The sequence below is a fragment of the Rattus norvegicus genome, chromosome 19, assembly GCF_021556685.1.
Source record: "Rattus norvegicus strain SHRSP/BbbUtx chromosome 19, alternate assembly SHRSP_T2T, whole genome shotgun sequence".
NCBI classification, from domain to species: Eukaryota; Metazoa; Chordata; class Mammalia; order Rodentia; family Muridae; genus Rattus; species Rattus norvegicus.
The window spans coordinates 42307128-42326094 of record NC_141552.1 but is presented as its reverse complement, the minus strand read 5'-3'; the positions used below and the strand labels follow the sequence as shown (position 1 = coordinate 42326094).

The 18967-nt window shown below is 47.9% G+C and overlaps 1 protein-coding gene across 8 annotated transcripts in view; it reads right to left on the bottom strand.

The window, feature by feature from the left end:
* The window catches only part of Gab1 (GRB2-associated binding protein 1), a 108721-nt gene that overhangs the window by 66115 nt on the left and 23639 nt on the right, over positions 1–18967 (bottom strand).

Sequence of the window (18967 nt, the reverse complement as noted above, 5' to 3'; positions counted from 1 at the left end):
ACCTCCTCTTCTGAGAGGTAAGCAAGGGAAGGCATTCCCAGAATCAAAGGGGAGCAGAAAGAAAGAGCCTCTTCTCACCCACCTCCCCGCATCCCCCGCATCCCCATGATCAGTGCTGGGAGCCAAGACAATACGTGGTGATTCTTGCCTTGTAAAGGCCATGAACTAACAAAGGAAACAAAGCCACCTTCGGGCCACCAGAACAGCAAGGGTATGAAGTAGGCAGGAGCCTTACAGAAATCCACAGGCTTTTTAAAAGGAATCAAAATGAAATTTAATCTTCAGCTATTACTAAGGTGCTTTCATCAATGAATTTTATTTTTTTAATTAATTTCTTTTATATGCACGAGTTTTGTCTGCATGTATGTCTGGGTCCCAAGTGTGTCTGGTGCCCACAGAGGCCAGAAGTCACAGACGATCGTGTACTGCCATGTAGGTGCTGGGAATTGAACCTAGGTCCTTCAGAAGAGCAGCCAGTGATCTTAACCTTTAAGCCATCTTCCTGCCCTCATCAGTGGATTTTTAGTAGATATTCACCTGAGAAGCTTGGTCATATTCCGATGTTTTCAATCTAACAAAACCATGCAAGTTGTTCCCAAGACACCTTCTAAGGTGTCCCAGGGTCCCATGGAGAACAAGAACAGTATTGTAATGGCCACTCAGTCTGTACAAGGAAATCACTTGAACCTATAGGAGTCTCCTATAAAGGGAGAGGAGAGGGAGGAACATCGCCTCCTTCCTAGGACATTCTGGATTGTATGACGTGTCCCTGCAAAATCAGACACTACTGAAGATGAGTCTGCCAGGTGAAACAAGACTAGAGTCCATCAAAGCCACCACGAATGGTGGCATTTCCAATGAACCCACCTGGACAATGGTGCCCACATGTACTCTGTGTCAGCCATGCTGAATAACTATGAGCATGATCTCCATCTTCTTTCCTGTCAGCTGAAGATCACTTACAACTAAGAGACATAGGACACCTGGTGTTAAGTCCACAGACTTCACCACTGTCAGGAACCTCTGCCTTTCCCTCAGGACACACCCAAAACATTAAATAGCTTCTTTGCGTGTAGCTAAACAAAACAAAACAAAACAAAAAACAAAAAAACAAAACCCCCAACCCTCTGCTCAGCATAAGAACCACCCTCAGCGGACTTTTGTGTTAGGCAAGAGATGGCTTTAATAACTCTACTTTGAAAGTCACACTGTCAGCCTCGAATGGTGAGGCACATCTGTAACTGAGGCAGTCCAAGGCCAACCTCAGCTACATAGTGAACTTAAGGTTAGCCTGAGCTACATGGGCCTCCCTCTCAAACAAATGGAAGAAAGTCACAATGAGCCACAGGCATCTAAGCAGAGTTAATATGTGATATAAGCTGGGCAGTGGTGGCACAGCCTTTAATCCCAGCAGTCAGGAGGCAGAGGCAGGCGGATCTCTGTGAGTTCAAGGTCAGCCTGGTCTACAGGGCGAGTTCCAGGAATGCTAGGGCTACAGAGAGAAACACTGTCTTGAAAAACATAAACAAAACAAACATTTAAATCACATTTATGTATTTGTGTGTGTGTGTGTGTGTGTGTGTGTGTGTGTGTGTGTGTGTGTGTGTATGTGCGCGCGCGCGCGTGCACTTGTGTAGAGGTCCAAGGACAGCTCATGGGAATCAGTTATCTCCTCCCACCACATAGGTTCCAGGGACTGAAGTGACCTGAGAACAATGTAGCCTTCTACAGAGTTCCTAAGTTAGAAACCAAACACAGTCCCTGGTACTCTGGCAGCTAAGACTGAACACAGAAAGGTATGTGGCTCTCAAACAGAAGCAGGCAAACTGGACAGAGCCCGACAGCAGCCGAGGCAGCAGCAGGGCCCACAAGGCAGTCTAGTCTCTCTTTTACGGTTTACCAGAAGCAAGAGGAAAATACCAAAAGAAAGGGTGGCAAGCCTTCACAAAGTCTCGAGACAAGCAATTTAGCTTCCATTTTTACCTAACTATTCTAGATAATAATCAAGGCAAGGACTTGAGTTAGAGAAGAATTAGAAGAGGCTACTTTAAATTGTGGCCATGTCTCATCTCTAGGGACCAAGAAGCCACTGTACCACTGCAGACAATGCTTGGATAAAATGAGACTGTGGGTGACAGAGTCAAGAGTGTTCACAGTTAACTGCCATGCCATCTCAAAAATACATGTTTTCAGTTGTCGATTGTGGTTTTTAAAACCCATTTACTCATTTTTATTTTATGCATGTGTTTGCTGGCATACATACGATCTGTGCACCACATGCATACCTGCTGCCCACAGTGGCCAGAAGAGGGTGTTGGATCTCCTGGAGCAGGAGTTACAATTGTTTCTCTGCGCCACCATGTAGCAAGGGCAGCAAATGCTGTTAGCCACAGAGCCACCTCTCCAGCTCCCTGCAGTGCCATCTTAAAAGAAAACCACTCAGAGACTGGGAACGACTTGGTACTATTTCATCACTCAATGAAACAACTGAATTAATGAAGTTTGAGAATGTGCTTATTAGCTGCTGATGACAAAGTTAGATAAGAGACAACATCCAAAAGGCTCTCAGGCTGGAACAGTGGCTCATTAGTTAAGAACACTGACTGCTCTTCCAAAGGACCCTGGTTCAACTCGCAGTGCCATAACCGTATATGTAACTCCAGTTCCAAGAGATTCAACACCTCTGTCCTCCACCGGCACCAAGCACACACAAGAAGCACATACATGCATAAACGCTAAACACATACACACATGGAAATAAACAAATTAAAAAATAAAATAGGATCCTGACAGAAAATAAAGCGTGGATAGCAATGAACTTACACTGTAAGAGAGAGAAATATAGGTAAGTACACTGCACACACGAATAAACTGTATGGACAGAGAATGCCAGGGAAGTGGCCTAGCGATACTTTGATACTTCGACACAGAGTCTTTCACTTTTATTCTTTTATAGGTATTCAATCTTCGACTGCCTTACTAAACAAAACAAAACAAAAAACAAAAACCTAGCTCAAGGAAAGAGAGTCAGAAGGCATTACCCAAGAAGAAACCCCCCTGGAGACACCAGGTGCATTCTGGGAGCAGCAGTTTAGGAGGGGGTACTAACTATCCACAGACGGACCTGCAGGTAAGGGGCTGACATCTGCTGTGTGAGTAACTTGATCCAGATGGGAAGGCCGAGCCCAGAGCCAGGGACACAGTGGCTTTCTCATCCATTTAAAGGCTGCAATGGAGAGACCTTCCAAACATCCTAGTTTGCTGCTGTCTGTCCCAAACGTACAGTGCTCCAAGGCTTGCTTGACAGGAAGAAAGCAAGCGGGACCTCTTGGCGCTCATCCGCAGGGTGATGACGTAGCTCAGGCTGGCCTTCTTGGCAACTATATCACCTGGTTGGGCCATAAGGAATTGAAACCTGATTTAAACCAGTTTTCTCGTGACTGGGGTTAACCGCTCTGTCTCCACTGTTAGCGCTGACAGAGAGCGTGTTTTATATTCATTGGCTCCATGCCAGTCATTACCCTCGAAGACGCTGCTGTCTGACACTGGGCACCAAGAACAAATCATGCCCACACTAGCTGTTCAGTAAGTGTGAGCTGAGTCAATGAATGTTAAAGAAATAACAATGAAACTATATGGATAGAAAAGAGAAAGGCAAGAGGGTAGCTTTGTCTGGTAGAGATCCGAAAAAGAGAGAGAAACAGGTGGCCGGGTGAGATGGCTGGGGATGAAGGTGCTTGCTGACAAGGCGGACAACCTGAACTGGAATAAAGAACTGACCCCCACAAGACATTTTCTCACCTCCACAGGAGTGCTGTGGACGGCACACTGTAGCACGCACCACCCTCCCCTGCACCAAAAACAAGCAAACAAACAACATGTTTAGGAAAACAAGAAGTCACAGGAGACAGATGTCAATGCAGAGAAAACTTTCCATAGGGACCACTCAGCATGCGAGTAGATGTGCCCCTTGGAGCAGAAGCTTGGTCCCCTTCTAAGCTGGATGCTGAGTAACTACAATATTAGGATACGTGACAGGGTAACCTCACACATTTGAGGTAATGAATCCTCACAGAGTTCTGTGATGTCAACATGGAAGACATCTGTGCTAGACAGTTTCCACCTTCCCACTTTCGTACACTCAAGGCGCCTGTTAGATGGGATGAGCCTGGAGGTGAGGAAAGGAGGCTGAGGTGAGGGGGTTGGCTCCTGGCAGACATCTTTGTGCGGTCTCAAGGTTTGGCTCTCAAGAGCTCCTGCAAAGCTGCCCTTTCTACAGCCACCTACCTCAATGTCCAAGCTTAAAACAATCACGACCAACATCTCCAAGAACAGCAGCTATAGGGAAAACAAAAACTAAGAGAACCCCAAGAGTCGAGTTTCCTGCTCCCCCCCTTCCCAAATGAGCTGTGGCGCCACCCATGGGTTCCTCTTCTAGGAAGCAATTTTTCTTCTCAGAAAGCAATTTAGCACTAAAACACAAGAGATGCTTTGCCATGCTGACAGGAGCCCCTATTTTAAATCGTTTTTTTTTCAAAACTAGAGCAAATCATCTTATTTTCCTTAAAAAAAAAAAAAAAAAAGCCTGTGGATATGACTTACAAAATCCTACCTAGCATAGAAGCAGGTTCTCTCCCCTGGCACTAAAAAACTACTAGTGAAGATTGCAATGTGCACAGAGTGTGGAAGGCAAACCCGGGAAATCTTTAAGGGTTAAACACTGATTGTGCCCACCCCAACCCAGCCAAGGGGCAAAGAGACGCCTTCTTAGTGTTGTTCTTATTTCAGTCAGAGCGGATGTGGTCCTTTGGGAGTCCTAGCTTGGTGCCTGGCTTGGTGAGCAAAGCTGCCTTATGCCCAGGACTCATAAAAACCAAGTCAAATCCAAGCCAGGCAGCGCAGCTCGGGAGGAGGAAGACTGAGACCTGAGGAATGCCATGCCATCCACAGACTTGCCCTCCAGCGCATAGCACAGGCAGCATAGACATGTGCTCGCCGCTGTGCAGTGCAACCCGGATGGAGGACTTGCCAGGGGCCCACCAGCCACGTGGCCAGCCTGCAGCAGGAACCACCACAGTGTGTGAGTCTGTGGTGGTCGGATGGGAGAGAGAAGGGGGCAGCTTGAGCACTGTGAGAGAGGAGGAGCCTGCTGTGAGCGGCCAGCTCTGCCACCAGGGGCCATGGCAAGGTCCCAGCCTGAGCTGCCATGTCTGGGTCCATGGTTATACAGTGGCAGGAGTCAGTGTCAATGTCCAAGGTTCGTACTGCCACTGGAGATATCCCTGGTCAAGGCAATCGCTGTACCTGCCCCTCGCCTGTTGCTGCGCTCAGCAAAGCAGGCTCTATACTTTGCCTGGGCAGCCCGGTAGGGCTGGACCTGGTTGAGGGGTCACGTGGCCATCCAGGGGATGTGACTAACTGGCCCTGCCTCACTGGATGCACTACTCTGGAGAGCCGGACCTGTGCCTCGCCTAGACAGCCCAGTAGAGCTGGCCCTGGCAGTGTGTGTGTGTGTGTGTGTGTGTGTGTGTGTGTGTGTGTGTGTGTGTGTATGCCCTAAGAGCATGAGTATGAGAGAGCTGACCCTATCGATCATCTGCCTTGGGATCACAAAGGTGATGCCCCTGCTCCTCACCACCTCCAACAGTCAAGAAAGCTGCCCACAGGGTCATGAGCTAGGGAGAGGAGTTCCCGCCCATCTCCAGCTGCGATACTCACAAGAGTAGGCCCTGCACATTGTCCGGACAGCATGGAGGAGCTGACCCGGAGGGTGGTGGGCACAGGTAAGCCAGCCTCAGGAGCAAGAGCATGGGAGAGCTGGCCTTCCCACTCTCCTCTGCTGCGAGGTGGCATGGTGGGGATGATGCCTTGCCCCCCTTGCCTCTGACTACCTGCAGCAGTTGGCAAAGCAGTTGGGGTCATGAGGGAGAGCTGGCCCTGCCCATTGTGGACTGCAGCATAGTAGTGTTGACCCTGGTTATGTGTGTGAGGGTTGGGGGTCAGGGTGGGGGCTGAGGAGCCAACCTCAAGGACAGAGTAAGGAAGAGTTGGCCCCACTATTATTCCATGAGGTGTCAGGGGTGATGCCCTCCCCACTTTACCCCTCACCACCTGTGAGGGGCCATCAGGAGAGCTGGCCCAGGGCCATGAGAGCAGGTCCTGCACTTTGCCTGGGCAGCACAGTTGGACCTGGTTGAGGGAGCTCCGGTGAGCCAGCCCTGATCAGGAGAGCTGGCCCAGCCCCTCAAGGTTGAGAGGGTGGGCCCTGAACCTTGAGACTGGGCAGCATAGTAGAGCTGGCTCAGGGGGTGTGAGTGCAGGTCAGTGGTAGCCTAGTAGGAGCTTGCTTTGGTGGTGAGGGTAATGGAGAGCCGGTGAGCTACACAGCTTGGCTACCACCCAGGCCCAGATCCAGGGCTCTGAACTGGCCCACCCTAAGATCACTATCATTGTGAAAGGTTGGGACACATGAAAGGGCAGTCCTGCTGATCCAACGCTGCAGGCTCGATCTCCATGGCACGGGGCAACAACAGGACAACCAGCACGAGTCCTGAGGAGGATCCAGTATTGATGGTGTCACAGAACCAGGGATCTTGAACCAGACTTACTGCAAGGAACATTCGCAGGTGAAGATGTGTGGACAGAGGGACACACTGTGGGACACACTGTGACACATTACAGCTTCCACCATGAGACGTTTCCCATGCTTTGGTTTGGGGTGCACGTGCGTGGGCGTGTGTTTTGGGGAGAGGTGGCAAAGGTGAAGGGCAGATATAAGGGTGTGGGGAGATTAGTGGAACTGGGGTGCATGATAAGAAACTTAGAAAGAATCAGTAAGAAATTTAAAAAAAAAAAAGACTGCCCTAGAAAAAGCACGCAGGGAAAAAAATGAATTTGCTGTCCTTTAAGTCCCTAGATCAAGTTGGAATTGGATATTAAAAAATAAACACTAAATTAACAGTTAACAGGAAGATTAACATGTGAATGCATGTTCTCAGTGCAACAAACTAACACCCTCCCCAGACCCAGGCTAACAGCATGGGGGGCACTGTACACGCCTCTGCTGCCATAGGAAGAAGACCAGAGATGTAATCGGTGTCTGTGGAGTAATCTCCGTTTTCTCTCTGGTTGTTGATTTTCTCTCCCATCAATTAACCATTACTCTGAGTCCCTCTCCAGCACCGTGTGAAGGACAAGCCTACTGTGGTGGTATGTATGTGCCTTCAACCCCGGTGATTCAGGTACCCTCAGCCTCAACAAAGCAGGCTTCCTGCATACAACTGACGGACTGTTCTCTCCCTCCAACACAACTAATGGCTCATGAGTCAGGTTTCAGTCTCCCATAATTACGGGAACCAGAGTCCAAAGATCAAGTTTCATATTAAAAGAAGCTGCTCTGATGCTGGATGAGAAATTCACACGGCAATACACACACAGTTTGTCAGTAGCTGCCGTAGAGAAGGAAGATGGCTCTAACACGGAGCTGCGTGCCTCAGTGAGTATAAGAACACGGCAGCACAAATAAGAACGTGCGACTGCTGCCAACGCAGGCAAGCATGGGAAGACACAGAAAGCACACATGTCTGCAGGCCCAACACTCACAGAGGCCGACCACTAATGAGGGAAATCTTCTAACTTGGAACAGTTCTCTGCAGGCTCTGGGAGAAGCAGGCAGTCTACCTGCCTGTAACGATCATGCTATTCACAGGCCTTATCTACCTGCCCGTAACGCTCATGCCATTCACAGGCCTTATTTGACATTAAAGATCTCTACCAACAAGGGGTCTGTGATCCAGAGAACACTAGGAGGAGGAGAATGAATGCCGTGGGGAGAGCTGGGGGGATGAAAAGGAATAAAGTTACAGTTCATAAACTAAATAAAATAAAATAAAATAAAAAAGGTGAATTTGCTAGAGGGAATCTTAAGTATATTTTGCAAACACCAGCAGAGCATTCCTCATGAAAACACAATGCCCATATCCCAGCTCCAAAGAGGCCCAGGGATGAAAGAGTCACGGGGAACTGAAGAGACAGATACTCTGCTGTGTGCACCAGTGCATGCATGTGATGGTGGACACAACAGAATAATACAATTGTTGCAAAAAGTACACCAATTAAAAGGAAACATTAAAAAAAAAAGACATATCTTTTTGTCTTTTTCATTTGGTGGTGGGGATGGCAGACACCTTCAATCCCAGCACTTAGGGAGGCAGAAGCAGGAGAATCTTTGTTAGAGGCCAGCCTGGTCTACAAAGAGAGTTCCAGGACAGTTAGAGCTGTTACACAGAGAAACCCTGTCTCAAAGAACCAAACACCAGCCAAAAGTAAATATTCATAAAACGCATATATTATCCTTGTAGAATATCACGTAGACTTTTTCTTCCTTATTTATTTATTTATTTTTATTTATTTATTTTTTTTGAGACACAGTTTCGCTGTGTAGCCCTGGCTATCCTGAAACTCACTTTGTAGACCAGAATGGCCTCTGACTCAAAGATCCACCTGCCTCTGCTTCCCCCTTGCTGGGATTAAAGGTGTGCACCACCACTGCCTGGCATTACATGGACTTTTAAAGTGAAACTATCTGGACTTTTAAGTCTTTATCATGCTACTTTTATGTTATTTTCTTGATGTGTCATTATTCTTTTTCTGATTAAAAAAAAGAGCTAAGATAAAAATCCACTGTGTGGGTGGGTCAAGATGGCTTAGTGAGTAACAGAGCCCGAGCCTTACAACCAAGTGTCACTCCCAGGACCCATGGGATGGACGGACGGAGCTGACTCTCAAAATTGACTTCTGACCTGTGTGTCTGCAATCATACATGTACACACACACACACACACACACACACACACACACACTCATGCCCATATACACACAACATATACACACACAAAGTAAAATACAATAAAATAAATTAGGAAGGCTAACCCACTTTATAGTTAGTAATTGGTTATGCCCCAAAATACAGTGAAAGAAAATAAAACAGCATCATACTGTTTGCTTCTAGGTTTTGTGTCATGACAGCAGGGACATTCTCAGATCTTGGAAGGGTGACACTATGATTGGTTACTTGATGATGTCACTGTGCTTTTGTCCCCTGTGTCTAAAAATAAATTTGGCAACACACGGATAGAGCAGCTCCAAAGCCACAGAATCACCGCCTCACATCTGGAAACGACCTTCTAGGCTGAGTTCAAATCTTCTTTAAGTGAAGCTGATTCCGACCTCTACGGGGTACAGTCTTTCTCATTCATGTGTGAACCCCCTCATACACCATCATGCAGCATGTGAAGGAGATTCATTTCAATGTAATAATTTATATTCTCAGAAACAAGACTTCTTTCGCTCTGGTCCTTCAGCAAAGAAAGGGTCCATTGTTCGTTTATATGAAAAGTGGTTAAAAAGCTGAGCAGGAGACGTGACAGAGGCCCCCACGGACTGAGACGATCTCACACAGGGCTTGGATGCAATGGCTTCATCAGAACTCGGAAGGCATGTTCCCATAGGAACAATGTCCACTATGGTTTACTGCTTCGACCAGCGGCTAAGAGACACTAAACACCACGCACACAAAAATGCCCCATGCAGAAACTACTCAAAGCCCCGGAGTGGGAACCACCTTCAATGCTCTCCAGAAGAAGAATTCAAGTCAGAGTCTAGGGAATGCATAGGCAAGGACAGAGAGAAAGAGCTGGCTCCGTCTCTCCTTTTGATCCTTGCTCACTCAAGATAGATACATAGATGATAGATGATGAATAGATGATAGATACATAGATGATAGATGGTGGATAGATGATAGATGATGGATGATAGATGATGGACAGATGATAGATACATAGATGATAGATGATGGATGATAGATGATAGGTAGATGATAGGTAGACAGACAGATTGATATAGATGGGTGGGTGGATAGATAGATAGATAGATAAGCAGCTTTACTTGTTTTCTTGTTTGTTAATGGTGGTGCTGGGGAAGGCGCCCAGGGACTCTCATGGTCTACACAGGTCTATCACATTGCTAGCTCCTTAACCCCACATTTTGAGTGCCCCCCACATGTCACACACCCCGTGCTAGACATGGTTTCTTTTCTTTTTTCCTCTTTTTAAGATTTCTTTATTTATTTAATGTGAGTGTACTATCTGCATGTACACCTGCAGGCCAGAAGAGGGCATCAGAACACATTACAGACGGTTGTAAGCTACCATGTGGCTGCTGGGAATCGAACTCAGGACCTCTAGAAGAGCATCTGTGCTCTTAACCACTGAGCCATCTCTCCAGCCCTAGACATGGTTCTAACATGGCGGGGGGTGGGGTGGGGACACAAAAAACAAAACAAAATAAAAACAAAAACCAAACAAATCCTGAGAGGTTAGAAACAAGAGGGGTGAGGCCAGAAGGGTATGAGGAGCAGAAGGAAAAAGGCAATCAGGAAATCCAGTCTCCATCTGAGTCTGTCCCTCCACTGGGATGGAGATGAAGAACAGAAACAAATTACCAGAAGACCGGGTTTTACTTCAGACGTCCCTCTTCCACCTCTGAACAGATCTTCGGGACACGGAGCATGGGGAAATACTCATCTGCACAGATGTGGGGTGGGGCGGGGTGGAGGGCAGGCAAACACTGAAGCTGCTTGCTGGATTTGAGGAAGGGCTCCTCGTGACCCTAGAACATGACAGGAGCTGAAATCACCGTCCACAGGTTGAGACTGTACCCAAAAGCAAGAAGAAAGTAGCATAGCCCACCTACTCAGCCCAGCAGGGGAAGACGCCACGCCAGACAACTAACCTGGTGGTTGCCAAGGGCGCTCCGTCATGGACCCGACTGCACCCGTGGTTGAGAATATGCCATTCATCCCGCACTAGGACCGTACCTTGGTATTTTCCTGGGTGTGAATGTGGGGGCGGGGGTTGGGGAGCTGGTTCCAGGTTCAAGTCCCTTCTACAAATGCCAGAGTATTTGCATAAAACCTACCCACATTCTATTGGACTGCCTAAAGCACCTTCATGTTCATCCTAGTAACTAATACGTGTAAACACTCTATAAAGTTCTACAGCCTGTGCACAGGTAGCACACACAAAATGTTTTCCAAGTTTTTTTTTTTTTTACCTATGATTATTCGAATCCGGGAACTACAGAAGCCACGGGCACACATACTTTATCCCAGGCCTGTGTACTGTATAGTTCTCTCCGGAAGGATCATCAGAATAGTCTTGTTAGCCACATTTGTATTTTGTTTGTTTTTTAGTTTTCTATTCATGGGTATTCCACCTTCAAGTCTATGTATAGCATCCACATGCTGGGGCCCTGGAAGCCTGCAGAGGGCTGCAATTACAGATGGCTGTGAGCTGCTGGGAACCAAACCTGGTCCTCTGGAAGTGCCATCATGGCTCCAGCCCGGAGGCCACATTTAAGTCTCACCCTTTGGGAAGTGAACTGCAATGATGCTGAAAGGTAACATCAGGAGGCAAAGCAGAGTTCACTGGATGGAAGGTATCTCGGGGCCCAGTCAATCACGAGGGAGGTGGCACAGAGCCTCGGAGTGTAGACCAGTTAGCTACTCTTCCAGGAGGACTGCCCAAGGCAACAGACGCAGATGCAGCACGGGAAATGACCAAGAGTGTTCAAGAGACTCGGTCCCAAGGCTAAAGGGGATGGAGAGTGGCCACACTGAAAACAACTAAAAAACAAGCACAAAGTCGCACCTGTCCCCAAACAGGGCAGGCTTTTCTTCTTTCTTTCTCTCTCTAAGATCACTGCACCTCTAGGCTGACTTAGCCAGGGAAGGTAGGCAGAGAATACAACTACAAATTACACAGCATCAGCTAACTTCCTGCTTGGCCAGTTCACCCCACCTGCTCCCGAGCATCTGGCAAGGATCCATCTTCCTTTTAAAAGTGCGTTCTGGCTGGGGCAGAGGCTCCCTTTCTTGTCTCCTGCCAAGCTAGGAACAGTCTTTTCATAGTCCCGCCTTCTCTAAGGTGCCCCTGAGCCTGCTGGGTCCTCCCCTCTCCTGGGATGCATGGGTTCCTCCTGGGGAATCTCTGCTAGACCCAAAGCACAGGGACTCTTTCACCCTGTGACTCTAGAGCCTATGGTGCTGGCCCCTGTCACTTTCTGGGGACATCGTTCAACTCAGGAAAAAAGATGAATCATGGAATCATGGATTAAGGGGCGTCATGCAAAGCACCCTGGAAACGATCTCTAAGTCAGCGAGGTTCTCTGTTCTCTTCTAAAAGAGTTCTGTGAGGAGAAAACTGGCTCAAAGGCCAGGGTAAGGGCTTTGAGCAGTCACGTGTCTCTGAATGTGTCACCACATTCCAGTGCCATAGGCTGGGGAGCCATTCTAAGAATCCTTCTGTGTAAAAAGGAAGCAATGGGGCCAAACAACAACAAAGAAGACAACAACGACGAAACAGCCTGGCCTCTCTGGAGGCTGACCAGTGAGGAGTCACTGGGCCACTATGGCTCTGCCCCACCCTACAGCTACAGGTCTCCAGAAGGGCCACATGCACAGTGACTGGGAAAGGCGGAGGTGCAGCAGGTGCTGAACGTTTATGGTCAGGCGCATCACTGAACCTTCCGAGCTCTGACAGGTACAGTCTGGGAGCCATATGGTTTGGTACCCTAAAAGAGGGGCCCACTGGAGCTCAAGGGTTGCACTAATGTGAGGGCAAACATTCCACCAAGAGAAAGTGGGAGCGGCTGAGAAGCACAGGGAGCTGCCACAGAAGACCACTAGGCCCACTGTGTTCCACCCCGGTTTGAAATAAACCTTTGTCTGAGACTCCACCATCCCCAAGTCCTGCAGCTGTCGGCCACATAATAGTTTCCCTAAATCGAGTATCTACTTTTGTGTTTGTGGATGCTTTTGAGAGACTATTAGCTATTGGTTTCACTGCATTTTCTCATTACTGTTAACAGACTTTGTCTATTTTCCCATTAACTCTCTGTTGGGATTATGTATGGGGTAAGTAAAGGTCAGAGGGCAGCTTGCAGGAAGTAGTTCTCCCCGTTTCCGTGTGAATTCAAGGGACCGGATTCAGATCCTTGGCGTCACAAGTTCCTCTTTCTTCCTGGACAATCCCCTGCCGCAGATTACTGTGTGGTAAAGGGACGTGTGAGAATGGAGGTCATCTTTATTTTTTCCACTTGTCACATGTGAGGGAGACATGACTATTTGTGTTTTCCAACACGAGCCGCCAACATGGCACATGGGATAACTGATTCTTTTGTGTTACCCAATGTCTGGACGCCCCTTCCTGTGTCAGAAAATCCTTAACCCCACAAAACTGAAAATCTCAGACAATCGTTTTCTTGTGCACCCTCTAACCCAGTGGCTCTCACCCTTCCCAGCGCTGCGACTCTTTAATACAGGTCCTCATGCTGTGGCGGCCTCCCTTCCACACACACACACACACACACACACACACACACACACACACACACACGCAGAAAATTCTTTTCACTGCTACTTCATAACTGTAATTTTGCTACTGTTATGAATCATAAGGTAAATATTTTTGGAGATAGAGGTTTGCCAAAGGGGTCACACCCCACAGGCTGTGAACCACGAGGTTTGCCAAAGGGGTCACACCCCACAGGCTGTGAACCGCGGCTCTAACCTAAAATATAGGCACAAGATCCCCTACACTGGCTTCACTCGGCAAATCCACCCCAGCTTTTGAATCATCTCAAGGAGCAAGAGTGAGGCCCCAGACATGGGTTGCTGAGTCCCAGAAAGCCTATGAGCTACCTATGGCAGTCCCAAAGAAAGGAAGGACTTGAGGGGGAGGGAGGGAGGGAGGGAGGGAGGGAGGGAGAGAGAGAGAGAGAGAGAGAGAGAGAGAGAGAGAGAGAGAGAGCGAGCGCACTCCCCTTCTGGTTAAAGTAGAGATTTCTGTTGCTTACAACTGCAACTCTTGGCCGACAAGGCGCGGGTGCATCGTGGGTGCATCGCGGGCGCATCCGGTGACAGCTTACTGTTTTGGTCAGAGCCGCTGTTAAGCTTTCAGAGCAAACACATGCAATGAATCATCTCAGAGCCTGTAAGTTGCTGAGCAAGCACTTATTGGCATTCCTGGATCATTTCTTCAAATTAATGAAAGGATGAATATATTACCATGGCGCTCTGTTGCTGTCATCTTGGGTAGGTCTTTGGTTTTGGAGACAGTGTTTCTCCATGTAGCCCTGGCTGTCCTGGAGCTCAGCTCTGTAGACCAGGCTAGCCTTAACTCAGAGATTCACCTGCCTCTGCCTCCCGAGTACTGGGATTAAAGGCGCGTGCCACCACTGCCCAGCCTTACCACATTGTCTTAATGGTGACAATCCATGGTATGGCTCAGGCTGAGACAGGAGGATGCCTGCAGAGACTGGACTAAACTGCAAATTCATAGCTAGCCCAGGCTACAAAGACAAGATCCTGCAGCAAAAGAACCAAAAACTAAGAAAGAAAAGTTTGTTTTTAACCAATCAGGTAGAGAGATGTAATACCACTCTTTCCTCAGAAATCCTTCTCCTGAGAGGTGGCTCAGTAGGAGCTGAGAGCATGCTATTCTTACAGAGTTCAATTCCCAGCACCCACATCTACCTGCAACCTGAGTTCCGGGAAGACCCATGTCCTCTCCTGACCTTAGCACTCATGTGGCATATAGTCACATGGATGACACACACACACACACACACACACACACACACCTCAAAAAAAAACTTAATCCAGGGGTTTACACATGTCAGCCTACCACAGAGCTACATGCCCAGCCCCAAGGCTGAAGCTTCTTTCCTGGTTAACACCATGACGCTACTGCACTGAAGTGGGTCGGCGAGGAGCAGAAGCTCCAGAGACCTGGAAGAAAATGGGGAGAACAGCCAGAAGCTTCCTGGGGCTCAGACTCCTCGGCTTGGAAAGTGTGCTTTGCCTTAGTACAGCTGACAGGCTCTCTTTACTGTGGGTAGCGTTTGTCTCCCGAGTAACACCAACTAAACTGTATAAAAGTTACAGTAAATTCCCCTTTGGGTTTCTTACCAATATATTTACCAATGCACTTTTAAAAGCCTTTTCAGGAAGACCCATGAAAACAAACGAAAAACAACACTTTGGCACATGAAAAAAATTCCTCTGAAAGCAAGCATACCAGGATTCTGAGAAGCAGCAACTTGTGAGCAAACTTTTTTTATCACAAGGGAGGGAGAGGGTTTGGGGAAGGGACTTACAGGAAAAGGAGTTTGAATTGCAAGCTATCCCCCATGCTTCTGATGCTGAAGCTACTTTATAAATGTCCAAGGAGAACGCCTTCCACTGACCCTCCCCTTATCTTCCACTTTGTCCTTTGATGGGTACCCACCAACAATCGGCCACTGTATGAACGGAGGTTCTCCAATCCTCAGTTCATGAACACAAAAAGACCATAGTGGGGCCAGGAAGATGCCTCAGTGGGTAAAGGCGTTTGCCACAAGGCCTGAACACCTGAGTTCAATCTTTGGAACCCACATGGTGGAAGGAAAAGACTGACTCCCACAAATTCTCTTGACCTCTACAAGCGTACCGCTGACACACAGGCACAGACACAGACACAGACACAGACACACACAGACACAGACACACACACACACAGACACACACACACGCACAGACACACACACACACACAGGCACAGACACAGACACAGACACACACACACACAGACACACACACACGCACAGACACACACACACACACGCACAGACACACACACACACACAGGCACAGACACAGACACACACAGACACACACACACACACACAGGTGTAAAATTACACACATAGGAAATTTTGAAAGAGTAATATAAAGTAGCCACATGGTGGTTCATGCCTTACTCCCAGGCAGATCTCTGGGAGTTGAGGCCAGCCTGGTCTATAGAGAGAGTTCTAGGACAGCCAGGACTACACAGAGCAACCTTTTTTTTTTTCAAGAAGGAAAAAGAAAAGATAAAATTTAAAAAACAGAATCAGAAAGACAAATGGGTCTTTCTCTTCAACATGCAGATCTTCATGAAGACCCTGATGGGCAAGACCATCACTCTTGAGGTCGAGTCCAGTGACCATCGAGAATGTCAAGGCCAAGATCCAGGACATGGAAGTCGTCCCCCTGACCAGCAGAGACTGATCTTTGCCGGCAAACAGCTGGAGGATGGCCGCACCCTGTCCGACTACAACACCCAGAGAGAGTCCACCCTTGCACCTGGTGCTGCGTCTTTGCGGTGACATCATCGAGCCATCCCTTCGTCCGTCAGCTTGCCCAGAAGTACAACTGTGACAAGATGATCTGCCGCACGTGCTACGCACACCTGCACCCCGTGCAGTCAGCTGCCGCAAGAAGGGCGGCCACACCAACAACCTGCGCCTCCCGAAGAAGGTCAAATAGAGCTGGGCCATACCTGGCCTGTGACCCCGGGACCAAATAAAGTCCCTTCCATCGACTGGAGCAGTAAAAAAAGAAAAAAGAAAAAAAAAAGAAAAACAAATGGTTTGAAAACATCCCGATTGCAGAACTAATTGTTAAAAAAGACACAGCACACATAGGGTTATCGTGTCCTCAGCACTAAGAGTAGGACGTAGTGGGGAAACCTTTGCACAAAGAACTGTTCTGTCTGCAAGCCAGACCCACAGTTAGCTCATCAGTACAGGCCACACAGTTTTGGCCTCTTCCTCTTGTCTCCAATTGTCCAACACCAATGCGCTAAGCAGTCAGGCAGGTTACAACCTGTCTGACCTGCAGAAATGAGAGACTCTTTTAGGGTATTTCAAACCAAGAGTGACTCATTGGGGGCGGGGGTGGGGACACACACAGGTTGTTGCTAAATTGAGATCTTCTAAGAGTTCCCTTGTCTCTGATGGGGAAGTGAACCAGCGGGGATAGAGGGGGGGTCAGCGCCCAACTTGTACTCAGCATCCTACGGAGGTAATCCTATGGAGGAGACAAGGAAAACACTGGCAAGGCACAAAGCCCTTCAGGGAGCTAAGAGGCTCAACTGTCACTCAAGACACGTCCTCTGTGGAGTTAACAGGGAGACAGTGTGGTTCTGAGAAACCCGGAAGTAACCTTACAACTGAGGGAACACAGTGCCACACCCACCGCGCAGGTCCCATCCAGCCTTCCCGGTTTTCTCAGCGGGCACTGGCTGCGGCTCATGAGGTGGCAGTTAGTTCCCTGCTGCCAGCCCCTGGCATTTGCAGTATCAGACCTGACACATGTGGAAGGAGCTGTCATCCAACCAGGCCTTCCTTACTACAGTTTGTTCCCATAACTGAGATAGAAACGGAAACTGACCCAGAGGAGGCAGGCCCTGGGTGCTTGGCCACAGTGCCCTTCAGTGAGTATGTCAATCTTCAAACACTGCTTAACTTCTAATACCATTCAAAATGTTATCGCATATTTACTTAGCTCTGCAGTTTATAACAAACCCACCGAACAGGACGAGCTAGTCGGAATTACAATATACCAGGGAGCCAGCTGCATGTAGGACGGCAAGTCCGAACAGGGCTGGAAGAATTAAAGCTCAGCACACCCGAAGGCAGCCTCTGTGGCTCACTCTTCTCATGGAAGTGCTTTTACCCCCAAACAGGGAGACACAAACACCAGCAAAAAAAAGCCATACATATCCCTACCAATATCAACCAAGCCGCTGCGAGTCGAGTCCACAACACCCGCCTAAGAAAGGGACAACGACAAAAAGCCCTTAAGCTTTGCCTGTGATCTGATGTACCCCTAAATCAGTCTTACTGGGTCTGATAAAGGTAGCGCATTCTGAAGAGATTTTCAGTAATTAGTCATCGCCCGTCTTCCCGCCCCTCCCCGCCCCCCAGAGCAGGCTATCAGCTTGAACTCGGGCAGGGAGCCAGTGCTGTTTTATGACCTGAATAAACTGTTTCAGTTTCGTGCATGTACTTGTAGAGGAGGAGATTCCACATCCACCTCCTTTAGTGGTGTCGGAGAGAACGGCGAAGCAGCGAGACTCATAACGCTTCATAAATATTCCTGCACGAGGTAAAGCGGCATTCTACACCGAGAGGAGACTTTCTGAAGGGATATTCCGAAGTGCTCACCAGCAACGCACACTGCTTCAGGAGACTCTCAGTGGTTTTTGTTGTTTGTTTTTTTTTTTTTAATAGTCTGTTATATCTCAACTGGGGAAAAGGAAAAACCAAAGTTCTGTTTCCCTTCTCGGTTGTAAACGGTGACCATATAAACATTGGCATCACAGGCAGTGTTAGCAAAACTACAGGTCAGGCGCTGAGCTTCAACTCAAGAGGCAGACATACAGTAACTGCCATCTAGAAACTTGAAAGCATACTGGATAGAAAGAGGATTGCGATGTGAGTACATGGGGCTCGTTAAAACATCTATTAAAAGGGCCGAGCTTCCAGACAGACACAGGGGCTCATACCTGTAACCCCAGCATTTGGGGAAGTGAAGTGGGAGTAGGACTGCCAGAGTTTGAGGATAGCCTGGGCTACAAGGTGTGCTATGTCAGCCTTGGACACATGGTTTTCCAACTTCAAATTCCCTGTTTCAAAGTTAAGTAAATAAACAGTTTCGTTTACAGGGCCAGGATTCTTCTCTAGATAATCAATTCTAAAAACAATTTCTGGGGGAGCAGGTGATGGTGTTTCATGTAGCCAAGGCTAACCTTAAACTCCATATATAGCTGAGGATAATCCCAACATTTCAGGTCTTTGCACCTGAACATCCTGAGTGCTAGGATTACATGTATGTACCAGCATGTTCAATCCAAAGGGCCGGTTAGGGTTTAAACTCAGGGTCTTCTGTGGGATAGTCGAATGAACTAAAGTCCAACTTCTAAAGTCTTTTTAAATAACAATAATCAAATGTGTTCTTTCCTATTTCCGATACCCCAAATTACATGGTTTTTAAAAACTTAAGTCTTGGGTTAGTAATACCCAAGGTAAATCAGAAGGCTAAAGC